Here is a 14,148-nt window from a genome sequence, read left to right as displayed (position 1 = left end):
CAGAAATGCCAGCCATAACGCAGTGCCATGCAGTAGCACAAACCATGCTCCTTAAGCAAACCAGACTGCCTGCAGACAAGTCTGGGTTTCATTGCAAAGTAGCTGGGTGACCTTTGATGAGTTATTTAACCTCTCTGTGTTAATTTCCTCAGCCACAAAATAGGGATTACAATTGTAGCAACCTCAGAGGGATTGTTAGGAATGAAAACTTAGGACAGCATCTAGCATAGATTAAGTACTCAATAATTACTAGCTCTTATTATGTGTGTATAAAATGCCTAGCAATTAATAGCAGCTTTCTAAGTGTGTGATTACAATTTCTGTCTCTGTCTTGGGGGATTCTACACATGCGCGGAACTTTGGACCACAGGGAAGATGGAACTGGCCATACAACTGACTCTAGGCAGAGTCCTGATCCTGTTCATCTCTCCCAGGCAGAAGGCTTCTGCTCCCTTCCAATAGAAGTTTATTCAAACCAACAGATGCTCTTGGGAGCCTACTGCATGCCAGGGTTCAGAGAAATTGATGAGGTACAAGTCCTCCCTGCCTTACATGTGTATCTGGTAAAATATTCCTAAGACAATATATATTATTTTAACCATTCATAAGTATCCAGTGCAGTGACATCAAATATATTCTATTTTCTAACTACATTTTAAAATTTTTATCATGATAAACAATATAAAATTTAACATTTTAACCAAATTTTATGTATCTGTTTCAATGAGTGGCATTAGGTATAGTCACCTTTTTGTGTGAGTCACCACCATCCATTTCCAGAACTTTCTCATGTTTCCAAACTGAAACTCTGTACTATGAAATACTAACTCCTCATCCTCCCTCCTTAGTCCCTGACAACCGCTTTCTACTCTCTGTGTCTGTGAACCTGACTACTTTAGGAATCTCACATCATGGGAATCATAATGATATTTGTCTTTTTGTGACTGGCTTATTTCACTTAGCATCATGTCCTCAAGATTCATCTGTGCTATAGCACATGCCAGAAATCCTTTGCTTTGTAAGGCTGAGTAATATTCCATTTGGTGTATGGACCACATGCCATCTATCCATTCTTCTGCTGATGGATCTTTCGGCTACCGTGATAACGCCACTATGAACGTGGGTGGGCAATTCTCCTTGCCTTTGAGCTGCTTGTGGCTTCAAGTGGGAATGATAGGTAGATTCATCTGCAAGTTACCCCAGATGAGCTCCTGTTTCCTCATCTGTGAAACAGGGATACTGTTACCCACAGTAGGGACTAAATGAGATGATGCACTGTTTTGGACAGTACCAATATGTTGTAAACACTTGGTAAATGTGAACTCTTGCTGCAGCTACTGCCAGTGGTCCGCTTGGACACTTCCAGCAAGGTCGTGGCAGCCCACCCTCATGAACATCCAGGTGAGCTGGCCTGACGTTCACGATTTTCCAGTGAGGAAGCAGACTCAAAGAGGCTGTGATGGTAGAGGTGGGTGAGATGATACTGGAACGGGGCTCTGTGGCCTTCACACACACCTCCAGAGAGCAAGGATGGTGTCAAGGCCCCGGGGAGGGAGGCACAGCCCACAACAGCCCCTCTAGATGTCTGCGGTGCTGACCTGGGAAAAGCTGACACGCTTGTCCCCAACGGCCTTAGTATCAGAGGGAAGAGCCGGGAAGGCAGAAGAGAAGAAAGGTGTTTAGCGTGGAGGCAGAAGGCACAGCCTGAGTGGAAGCAAGAAGTGGGAGCAGCAGTGTCTGCAGAAGTGGGAGGAGCCGGTCTGTGGGGAGCAAAGGGCGTTCGTCCTGCAGGAAGGGTGGGGTCAGGTCACCCAGGGCAGGGGAGGAGGCCCAGCCCTGTCTTGTTCCAGAGCTGGGAGGGTTAGAGTGAACTACGCAAGTGGTGTTGCAGGAGATTAGTCAGGCTGATTGGATAGGGATGCTTGCCTCACAACAGATCCCTGCTTTCAGACCACAGGTAATATTGAAAAATGGTATGTGTATTTCTCTAACATCACATACATAGTGTGGAAAGTCAGACAGTTCTATAAGGCCCCTTCCCCAGACCCATTCCCCTCTATCCCCAAATCTCACTACCCAGAAGCAGCCACCCATCGACTCTTTGTGACCCCATGAACTGTAGCCCACCAGGCTCCTCTGTCCATGGGATTCTCCAGGAAAGAATACTGGAGTGAGTTGCCATTTCCTTCTCCAGAGACTGAACCCGTGTCTCATGACTCCTGCCTTGGCAGGTGGGTTCTTTACCACTAGCGCCACCTGGGAAGCCCATCATGTGTTTATACATCTCTTCATTTTCCACGTGAGATATAGCCTAGTGACCCACTGTGATGGAAGGGAAGGATCTAGCTGTCTTCCCTACAAAGCCACTCTCCCTTACGCCAACTTCCCAATCCAATTACAAACATATTTTTTGGTTAAATTTAGCGTTTGCAGTCTCACGGTCATGTAGATCACAGCTGAACCATATAATATGATGACTAAATTCCTGTTTTTGCACAAGTTATTCTTTTTTTGCTGAAATTAAGGTCTCAGTTTTTTATTTGATATGCTTCATTTTCTGAGCACATCCATCTGAGAATGTAAGTCTTTTCACAGAAGCTTCAAGCACAATAGATAATCAATCCATCTGTCCATCTTGCTTCCTTCCAGAGCCTTCAGTGCTGCTGCTTGAACTCATACACCTGTTCTCTGCCTGCTGTGGTGGTTGGCTATGCCCAGCTGTGTTTCAGTGGAGCCCCTGAGGCCAGACAGGTGACCAGAGTCGGGGCCATCTTGGCCCAGTGGTCAGTCATCTATAGCTTTTACTCAGAAAAGATCTACTGTGTGCTTTCTCGGTCCCAAATAAGTCCAATGCCAGAGGCTGGGGACTCAGAGGTGAGTTTGATATGGTCTCTATCTCCAAAGGGGTCTGAGCCCAGTGGGCTAGTAAATAAGCGATGGGCCAGAAGGGAGCTCTGGGAGTTTTTTGCAGGGGGCGGTTGAGAAAAGCCTTTAACTGAGACTTGGGAAGGGCCAGTATGGAAGGCTTCCTGGAGGAGGTGAGGCTAAATGAGTCTCAACTTGTCGGGAGTTTTCTGAGAGTTCTGGGAAGGGCGTGCCAGGTAGGAAAGTGTCACTGTGTGCACAGTCACAGGGATATGAGAAAGCACGACTCTTTCTGAATTTCAAATAAGCAATTAGTGACGACCATGTGGGAGGGTTCCCGTGGAGGGATGGGTGATGTCTTGTGTACCAGGCTCAGGGACCTGAGGGAAATGGGGAGAAACAGGATCTTAAAGACATGACTGGGTCTGTGTGTCTTGGGAAGACAGGATGGCTGCAGAGGGTCAGATAAATTGGTGAGAGAGACAGGCTAGTGAGGGCAATGTTGATGTCTGGCAAAGGATAAAAAGGGCTTGAACTAACACTGGCACTGGAGGTGAGGCGTGGGGCTCACAAGAACTTATGGGGCCCAAATAGACTAAACTTGGGGTCACAAGGAATGTGGGAACACTGACTGATAATTCCCAGGTGTCTCAGGGAAATGATGTTTCTATTCAATGCATGGCTTCTGGGAAACCAGAAGCTACTCTGGCTGGAAAAAAGCACCCTGACTCCTTTAGTGTGTTTGAAGGGCCAGAGGATGGATGCCCAGGAACTGAGGGAGTTTAGAAATCAGACAGCAGAGGCAAGATTTTAAAAAAGAGTTAGTACAGCCTCGCTAGTAAAAGCGTGAGCTCTGGGGTCAGGCAGCCATTGGTTTAAATGCCTGCTCTGACACCTGCTTGCTGAGCCTCTGTTTTCCCAGCTGCAAAATGGGAACCATAATCCTACCGGCCTCATGGGATATTTATGAGGATTAAATGAGCCCATGGCTACAAAGTGCTTGGCACGGTACCTAGGACATAAGAAGGACTTTATTTTGTGACTTCCTATTATTTGTCTTAGGGACCAAGTATGGCTTCAAAGAGCAGATGAGATCTGAGCTAATGTCAGAAGAGGAGGAGGCCGAGCCGGCTTCATAGGAGAGTGATCTGTGCTGTCACACCAGGCCCCACACCTGCAAGACCCTGACCTTGGTGTAATGCCCTCCTCTGCCAAAAGTTCTGAATTTTTTAACAAAAGACCCAAGGTTTTCATTGTCCACTGGACCCCACAAATTTTGTATTAGTTCTGTGAATAGGATATCAGGCAGAGAAGAGGGGGTACCTTTGAAGCAAAAGGACTCTGTATCTGCAAAGGCATGCTGAAACTTGAGGCTCAGCTCATTCTGAAGGCAGTCCCAGACACTCTCTTTGTAGTAGAACTGTGCCTCCCCGGGAAGCACGTGCTCCAAGTAGAAAACAGTGAAAGGCTTCAAGTGAAACATTAAGAGGTTTGGACGCTGGGTGAGGTATACATGGGGAGCCTTCCAAACTGAGTCAGTGAATGGAAATGTCCTGATAGTTCACAGAAGGCACTATGGCACTGGGGCGGGGGGGGGGGGGGGTGGTGGTGAATGGTGAGGATGGAGTTATGTGCCACAGTTTACAGATGGGGAAACTGAGACCCTGAGAGGTGATGCGAGCAAGGCTGCAAGAGGACTTCTGTGGGCTCTAGACACTTTTAGCTTCATGGACTCTCTTCTTCATAAATATATGTTTACAAGTGGTAAGTCACTTCCATCGTGTCTGGCTCTTTGCGACCCTATGGAATGTAGCCCACCAGGCTCCTCTGTCCATGGGATTCTCCAGGCAAAAATACTGGAGTGGGTTACCATTTCCTTCTCCAGGGGATCTTCCCAACCCAGGGATTAAACCCAGGTCTCCCGCATTGGAGGCAGACGCTTTAACCTCTGAGCCATTAGGGAAGCCCAATATGTATACATACATGCACATAAATGTATACACATACATACTCATTCACATGTATACATTCATATACATGTATGTATATCTGTATGTGTAATTATACCTTCAGTTCAGTTGCTCAGTCGTGTCCGACTCTTTGTGACCCCATGAACCGCAGCATGCCAGGCCTCCCTGTCCATCACCAGCTCCCGCAGTCCACCCAAACCCATGTCCATCGAGTCAGTGATGTCATCCAACCATCTTGTTCCCTGTCGACCCCTTCTCCTCCTGCCCTCAATCTTTCCCAGCATCAAGGTCTTTTCCAAAATTATATGTTATATATGTATAATTATACTTTACAGCTGCATTGGTATAAAGGCAAACATATTAATGTTATATACTAAAATATTTCTTTGACTTGAAGTACAGTGGAACCAAGGTTCTGTGCTTGTTGCCCTTAACAGGTACATCATCCCTGATATGAGTTGCTCGGCTTTTCCAGCTCTTTGGGAGTTGTCCCCAGGACTCCTCTGAGTGGGCAGTCCTCTTCTCCTCAAGGGGAGTGCTGGCCAGCCCATACAGCCATTTCAGATGGCACCTGCTTTGCCTCCGAGAACTTTTCATTCCAATTTCCTAAGAATGGTGCTGATGACTGTTTGGCTTTGGATCCGATGGTGAGGCTGAGGGACAGATGAAGGAAAGAGAGTTGCAAACATCCCTGTGTTGGGGGACACAAGTCAAAGGTCTCTGTGTCTGCAAATGTCTGTGACTTTACTCCTGGTGCCACCTACAGCGTCACCCCTGGGGACTGGACTGCCTGCCTACTCCACCCACAGAGAGGGTGGGGAGGCTGAGTAAGTGGCAGTTGCTGAGGATGCTGTCTGGAGAGGAGAAACGTCACTGTCTGTCTGTCTGGGGTTCCGGGAAAACCTGCCTGGAGGTAGAGGAAGCATGCAGACTCTGTGGGTCTGCTGCTTGGGTAGCCATCACGGTGGGTGGATGGAGCTCCCAGGAGGGCTGTCCCCACAACACCTTCTTCCTCCAACTTTCCTCACAGATTCCTTGGCCTTCTCGTTCTTTCCTCCGTATGCTCAGGATGGTGGCAGGATGACCTGATTCACGAGCTTGAGTCCAGTCTCTTGCATCACAGCTTTGGCCACTGGATGTACCTGGGTAGGAGGGACAGGAAAGAGATGGCAAGAAGAGTGCCAATTTGGGGAAGAAAAGTAGGTCCAATCAGGTCTCAATCTTCCCTCTTCCTCAAATCACATCTCTCCAAGCCCCTTCCTACTAGGTATTCACAATGGATGGATGAATGAAAGAGTGAGTAAACATTCAACCTTTCCCAAGTCTTAGAAGTCACTCCTACCTCTGGTCTCTAATTCCTGTAGTCGGGACATAGAATCCAACTGTATCTTCAATTTCAACAAAATTGAATCTTGCACATTTGGAGGAAAGTCATTGAACAGGCAACAGCCCCCTCCCCCCGAGGGCTTCTATTTTCCATTTGAAGGCTGTGGGTTTGCTGGGAAGGTAAAGGATGAAGTTTGGAATTACTCTGGAACAAAAGCAAGACTGAATTGATCGGGGATTTGAAGACACGTTACAAGGGAGGGCCATGCATTCTATGATTTGGGGAGGGGTGGGGGCATAAGAGGAATAGCTAATATTCCTGGAGCAATTTTATTAGAGGCCAAGCACTGAGCCTGGTGCCCTGCTTACATGACCTTCTTTCATCATCACATTCGCTCAGGAGGCAGGTGCCTAAGCAAGGATAACCCAGGCCATGCTACAGAAACTAAAACCACAACAACATTCAAAAACCACTCTAAATGACTTACAGACACACACACACACAAATTCATTTCTTGCTCACACTATATGTCCATCTATCAATGTGCCAGAGGAAGAGACATGGCGAGACTGAGATCTAAAAGCCTGGTAAGGAGGGAGGTGTCCAGAGCCTGGAATTCAGGATGAGGTCAAAAGACCAGTGTGGTGAGAGAGCTCTGGAAGGATAAGAGGGACGGGTCAGAGAGTGGAACCTGCTGTTTGAGATTTCATGGCTGGAGCAATAGCCAGCCAAGATAAGAGCCAGGTGTGGCTTTGCGTGTGGGTGGCTGGAGTAGGATAAAGGTGGAGGTGCCCAGAACAGAGGTCAAGGTTCTGATGGATGGAGCCATGCTTCCATTCCCTTGGGAGAACTGGGGACCAGGGAAGGCGATAACGAGTCACTGGTTCAGTATGTTGCAGCTCCCTGGGTTGTACATTTTACCAGGAGAGGAGATTTGAAAATGATTTTTTAAATGGTCAAACATAGAAATATACAAGACCTCAAAGAAAAGTGTGTGTGGAAGTCCACTCCGCTCTCCAGTGGAAAGTTGGAGAAGCACCAGATGTGAAAGAGGCACTGAAAATTCGTAGGTCATGACAACCAGGAGGATTTGAGGAGCAAGCATCCAACAACCAGGGGTCTATTAAAATTTCCATTGAATGGTAACAATAATAAAAGTTAACAGTCCATGAGAGCTTATTATATGTCAGGCACTGTTCTAACCACTTTTTATGTGTAGCTGCTTCAGTTCTCTCATGACACCTTACAGGGAGGTATTATTTTTATTCCCAGCAAGGAAGAGCTATGTAACTTGGCCAAGACTGACTGGCCAAGTGGCCACTGATGTGTCAGAAGTGTTTGAACTCAGGGAAACTGGCTTTAGAGCCCATGCACTTAAATGCTGCATGAGTGGGTCTCCAATATGGGTGAGCATGAACATCACCTGGGCTTGTTAAGCCGAGTGTTGGGCCCCTCCACCGGGATCCAGAATGGGGCCTGAGAGTTTTCATTTCTAACAAGTTCCTATGCTACAGGTCCCAAGACCACACTTCCTCTGCCTCATAGATAGACAGAGCAACCCTTCAAGGCACAGCAAGTATAACATCTCTTTCCAAATATGGCTACCAAATGCCTCAGAGCAGGTGTGTGTGTGTGTGTGTGTGTGTGTGTGTGTGTGTGTGTCACAGAGGACAGAGGATTATGACCTAAGTAGCCCTGAGAGATAAGAAACGTATTCCTGTCTTTTGGCCCTGAGATATGTGGGATATGGAAAAACAAACCATCCTCACCGAGAGTGAGGGCATCAGGCTCCATGAAAGCCCAGAGACGAGGCACACAGAGCAGCCAGGTTTCTAGCAGAGTGCGCTTGGCTCAACACAGGAGCTCTAGAGGGCAGAATGGGAGACGGGGCGGAGAAGGCAGCAGTCGCAGGCCAGAATGGGAGACGCTGGGGTGTGGGTGTGGGTATGGGTGGGTAGGAAAGAAAGCAGCTGTCTGAAGATGGCCAAACAGGAGAGAGGTGCAGACCTGGAGGCCTTCCTGAAGGCCTTCCCCTTCTGGAAATTTCCCAGGGGTCTGTGATGACAAATAAGACTGGAGCTGATACCTAAATAGAGGTTGAATAATTTGGGGCTTCTCCTGGAAAGCAGTGAGCCAAAAGCAGGTATCAGTCTCTGCAGAGCCAGTCATAAATCTTAAATTCAGGGATCACCAAAAAGACCAACTCTTTGCCTCCTTAAGAAAACCTCCTGCCTTCCCCATTCACTGCCTTCACAGGAGCATGTGGGGCCACTTCAGTTTCCCAGCCGCCAGCCCTCCTGCAGCTTGGGGTCCAGCTTAATTAAGAGCCCCGCCGGTCATTGGTCTCGATCACCTCTCTAATTGGGCACCAGCTGTGTTCTCTCTTGACAAGGATTCCTTTATGGGACTTCTAAAAGGCCTTACATGAAAAAACATAACAGTTTAGGGTTATAGGATCATAAAACCAGGAACACTTGTTTTCTATAGAAATGGAGAGTGCATCTCTCTCTCTGTTCCAGAAAATATTTTTTTGGAAAACCTGGGAGGGGATGGTATTGAATGTCAAATTCTCTACATGTTTATTTTCTGGATATGAATGCTGATTGTGGTTTTAAATGGAGTTTTGCATAATCACAGGTGTTGGTGCGTAAAGAATCCTGAAAGTTTCCTGGCAGAAATGTGAGACTTGAGAAATTGGACCATGAATAGCTCCATTTATGAACAGCGACCACTGATTGACAGAATGACTATTAATAGCTAACATTAGCAGAGCCATTCACATGGGCTCAGCCTAATGCCAAACACTTGGGATGTATTGTCTCCTTTAAACCTGGCAACAGGCTTCTGAGGTGGATCTAAATGTTCTCCCCGTTTTCAAAGATCAAAAAGCGAGACCCATAGAGGTGAACTAATGCATGTTCGATGTCACATGGCTCACCGTTTGGTGGCTGAGATGGAACTGAAACCCACATCTGTCTCCTGCCAAAATTCCTTTCTGCCTCTCTCCAACTAAACAATGCAATTAACTTGTTGAACTCAAGTGCTTGGTTTGCAACAATTACAATATCAACAACAATGACCACTAACTTTTGTACAGCCCTTTCCTAGCTACTAAATTCACTTACATGTGCTATCTCATCTGATGTGATAGCCCTGTGAGAGAAACAAAGCAATTGCTGCAACTCCATTACCACAAATCAGGAACCTAAGTATAAGGGGCTAGGCTATTTACTCAGACATGTACCACCAACAAAGAACAGACTGATCTAATTTCTACTCCAAATCCAGGGCCCATCTCTCTCTCTCAATTTGGTGCTTCCCCTGGAGGAAGCCACATATATAAATATTTTATAGCCCTTCACTCATTTATTCATTCATTCATCCTTTCATTTATTCATTCAGTTACATTACATTTTCATTTCCCTAGGCTGATTATTTATACCTGGTTGCTGTCTCTCTCCCCTCCTTGCAATATAAGCTTCATGAGAGCAGACCTTTGCCCTTCTTATGGATTATCAAGTTTCCAGCCCCCCAAACAGTGCCTAGAAGTTAAGTATTTATTGTTCAGTGCATTCAAACAAATATTAATGCAATCACTCAGAAAATACTAATTGAGTAACTACTATATTTCAGGCACAGGTAGGTCCTAGAGATGAAATAAGACTGGCATGATTTCCTACATCCATGTAGCTTATGTTCTAATTTTGGGTGTGTGGAGGGGTACTTAAACACAAGTTAATAAACAAGGTAATTCCTGATGGGGATTTGTGCAATGTGGGGACTTCAGAGTGATGCAATAGAAAGTAACAGTTACTCAGTTCTTGTCCCAGAACTGTCCCCATGCTGGTCGGGCAGTCCCTGCCACCCATAGGCAATTTCCACTGCATAGTAATAGTTGAGGATTTACAAACTTAGAGGCAGTGCACTTAGCTCAGAGGACTTGGACAGGGATGGGGGCAGGGAAAACTTCCTGAGAAGGTGGCACCTGAGTGGTTTTAAAGACAAATAGGAGTCATCTAGGAAAGAGGTGGGTAAAATTCCTGGCCTGTGCAGGGACAGGTGGCAGGAGGCCAGCTGGCACAGGGCATAGTGACTGAACCTAGAGTGCGAGGTGGGGACAGAGGGAAGAAAAGAAGTGAGGATGACGAGAATGGACTAGGTCCAAGGGTATCGTGTAGTAATGCTTCTTTGTTTTATGTGTTGACTTGGCTAGGCTGTGGTTCCCAGTTGTTCAATCAAATGCTAATCTGGGCGTTGCTGTGAAAGTACTTTGTAGATATGGGTAATATCTACAATCAGTTGACTTTAAGTAAAGATTATCCTTAATAATCTGGGTAGGCCTCGTCTAATCCATTGATTGGCCTTATGATCAAAACTGAAGTTTCCCTGAGAAGGAAGAAATTCTGCCTATGGACTGCCTTGTCAGCTCCTGTCTTAGATTTTCCAGGCTTCAGCCTGACCTGCACCTCTGGTAGTTGATCAGCCGAACTCCACAACTAAAGAAGCTAATTCCTTGAAATAAATCTCTAGATGATACATAGATAAGTAGACAGATGACTCCTAATCTCCTCCTGATTTACTTTCTCTGGTAGACCCTTGACTGACTGATACATACTTAGCCAGCTAAGTGAACTTCATCTTTAACATAGTGGAAAGAAGCCATGGCAGGCTTTCAGCAAAAGAGGAAAATAACCAGATTTGTGTGAAAACACGCTGGCTACAATGTCAAGTGGATTAAAAGGGCAAGGCTGGAGGGTGGTGGGCCATGTCTGAAGCGGTTGCCTGAACTAAGCCATGACAGTAAAAATGGCTGTAAAGATGGGGACCAACTCAAGCAATATTACAAAAGCAGAATTGGCTAGTCTTAACGTCTAGTCAAGGCTATGGTTTTTCCTGTGGTCATGTATGGATGTGAGAGTTCGACTGTGAAGAAGGCTGAGCACCGAAGAATTGATGCTTTTGAACTGTGGTGTTGGAGAAGACTCTTGAGAGTCCCTTGGACTGCAAGGTGATCCAACCAGTCTATTCTGAAGGAGATCAGCCCTGGGATTTCTTTAGAAGGAATGATGGTAAAGCTGAAACTCCAGTACTTTGACCACCTCATGTGAAGAGTTGACTCATTGGAAAAGACTTTGATGCTGGGAGGGATTGGGGGCAAGAGGAGAAGGCGACGACAGAGGATGAGATGGCTGGATGGCATCACTGACTCGATGGACATGAGTCTGAGTGAACTCCAGGAGTTGGTGATGGACAGGGAGGCCTGTTGTGCTGCGATTCATGGGGTCACAAAGAGTCGGACACGACTGAGCGACTGAACTGAACTGAACGTCCAGTTGCTTTCAAATTGCTTGTCCAGATACTTTCGAACTGTGGTGCTGGAGAAGACTCTTGAGAGTCCTTTGGACTGCAAGGAGATCAAACCAGTTAATCCTAAAGGAAATCAATGGAATATTCATTAGAAGGACTGATGCTGAAGCTGAAGTTCCAATAATTTGGCCACCTGATGCAAAGAGGAAAAGATCCTGATGCTGGGAAAGACTGAGGGCAGGAGGAGTGGGGTGACTGAGGATGAGATGGTTAGATAGCATCACTGACTCAAAGAACATGAGCTTGAGCAAACTCTGGGAGATAGTGAAGGACAGGGGAGCCTGGCATGCTAAAGACCATGGAGTCAAAAAAAGTGGGACACAACTTAGCGACTGAACAACAACAAAGTGTCCAGTTATATGTGGATGGTGAAGGCAGTTGCAGTGAGTCCCAGATCCTTGGACATCTTGGTAGATGCAACATAAATACCATTAGGGCAGGAATTTGGATCTGTTCCCAGCTGTCCTGTTTGCACCTACAGCCATGCCTAGCACTCCAAAGCTGCTCCCTGTACATTGAATGAATGGATGGTGGTGCAATTCCCTGAAACTCAGATCATAGGTTGGATGGCCTGGTGGTCAAGGATGAGAAATCTACAAGGGCGTGTGGGACAGGTTGAGTTTGAGTTGACTGTTAGGTGGGAGGAGAGACCTGGAAGGAAGCTAGAGAGACAGTCTGTGGGCAGGAGAGACCCCAGGACAGAGACTGTGCCTCGTCTCCTAAAGGCAGGGATTGTACCTGCCTTTAGGGGTCAGGACACCCTGAGGGTGTGTGTGTAGCATAGAACCAAGAGGCTGAGGACGGAATCTTGGAGAAATTGCAGCATTTATAGACTGGAGCAGGGGAAGAACCCCTTAAAGAAGAATCAGAAGCAGTGGCCAGAGAGGGAGGAGGCAAATCAAGAGAATACAGTAGCAAGGAGCCAGCAAGGATGGAGTGTTCCCACTGCTACTGAGAGGTCAAGAGCCATGCAGACTTCAATAGTAATCTTGGCCAGTGCAGTGATGGTGAGGGTGGAGGGGACAGAGGTCAAATGCAGACATTTGAGGAAGACATGGACAGTGAGGTATGGGAGGCCGTATCTCCAGAGATCTCTCCCAACCTCCCTTCCCAACAGTTGACCAGATGTTACCAGCCCATCTTCAAGTATGTGAAACTGAGGCCCAGAGAGCTGCAGCTGGTGAAATGTCATCACAGGCCAGAGGGGACTGCACTCTAACACAGCAGTTGTTCAGGACGTACACTACCTTTTATGAGCTGGCAGGATACAGACTTTGACAAGAATGATGGCTGTGCAGGGTGGGGCGCCAACCCTGTCCCAGCTGATCCCTGCCGACGTGCAGGGCAAGAGCCTCCAGGGCGTGCAAGAACATTTTCTCAGGGGGAACCACCTTCTCTTGAAACAGTCTGTTCTGCTGAGTTGACAGGAGAGAGGAATGGGGACTTCTCAGTCCTGGGCTGGGTGCCAAGACCGGCTCAAAGGAGGAAGGTGCCGGGAGGCCGGTCCAGCTTGCAGCCTCCCTGGGCCCCACGTGGGCCATACCAGCTCCTCTGCCTTCTCCGGGGATCGCGGAGAGATTGCATGTGCTGAATTTGTTTGTTTTGAACTAGCATTGAATAAACACTTGCTACGACCCATGCTCTGTACTCATTTTTACATACTTGAGTTTATTGAATCCTCACAATGTTCTTTGAGGAATGTATGCTGATTGTTCTTAGGTAAGAATGAAAAAACTGAGGCCCACAGAGGTTACATCCCCTGCCCAAGGTCCCATAGCTGGTTCTGCAGGTGGGAAGGCAGAGATGCTTAACTCCTGAATCTGTTGGATGGATGATTCTTTAGCCTTGGAGTGCGGTGTGGGTTCAAATCATCAGTGGGGTCACGGAGGAGGATACAGGATTATCTCTCCAGTTCTGGAATCTTTGGTGAGTTACATCATGGCTTTGAGACTCTGTTTCCTCATCTGTAAAATGGGGGTAATGTTGCCCACTCATAAGACTGTAATGAGGCTCAAAGGGTGTGTCTTTTGTTTGTAAATTGTCTCACAGAGAGTGTCCAGCTCAGAGAAGATGCTCCATAGATGTCCTATTTCACTTTTCTTCCTTTTTTTTTTTTTTGAGGGGGGCGGGCAGTGAGGGGAAGCTTTATCTTGAACTTTAGGTCAGAAAATTAGGGCAAAAGTGCTAGAATCTTAATCAGACTGCCCAGGAGTCAAATGCTGCTTCTGATACCTGTTAGTTATTTGATTTTGAACAAGTCACTTTTCCTTGCCGGGACCTCAATTTCCCTAGCTGCAAAATATGGGAAAATCAGTTTAGTCCAAGATCCCCAAGATCCAAGCCCCCACAACCCCTTGAACTACTATCACTTCTTGTGATCACCAACTGATCACATCATTGTTTCCCTCAAGCCAAGGTAACACTTGAGAACCCTTTCGGCATGGACTTCCTATAGTCTGCCTATAATTCTACCAGTAAGCAATTATGCAAGGATTAAATTACCATGTTTCAAGAAGACACTTGCTGATGTGCTAAGTCCTCTGTTGAAGACAACATATTAATCTTGGCATGTGTTAATATTTGCATCACTAAGGACAATGTTTTATGAATGCAAAAGTC

This window comes from Capra hircus, chromosome 3, assembly GCF_001704415.2.
Source record: "Capra hircus breed San Clemente chromosome 3, ASM170441v1, whole genome shotgun sequence".
NCBI lineage: Eukaryota > Metazoa > Chordata > Mammalia > Artiodactyla > Bovidae > Capra > Capra hircus.
Note: the sequence above shows the minus strand (reverse complement) of the source record.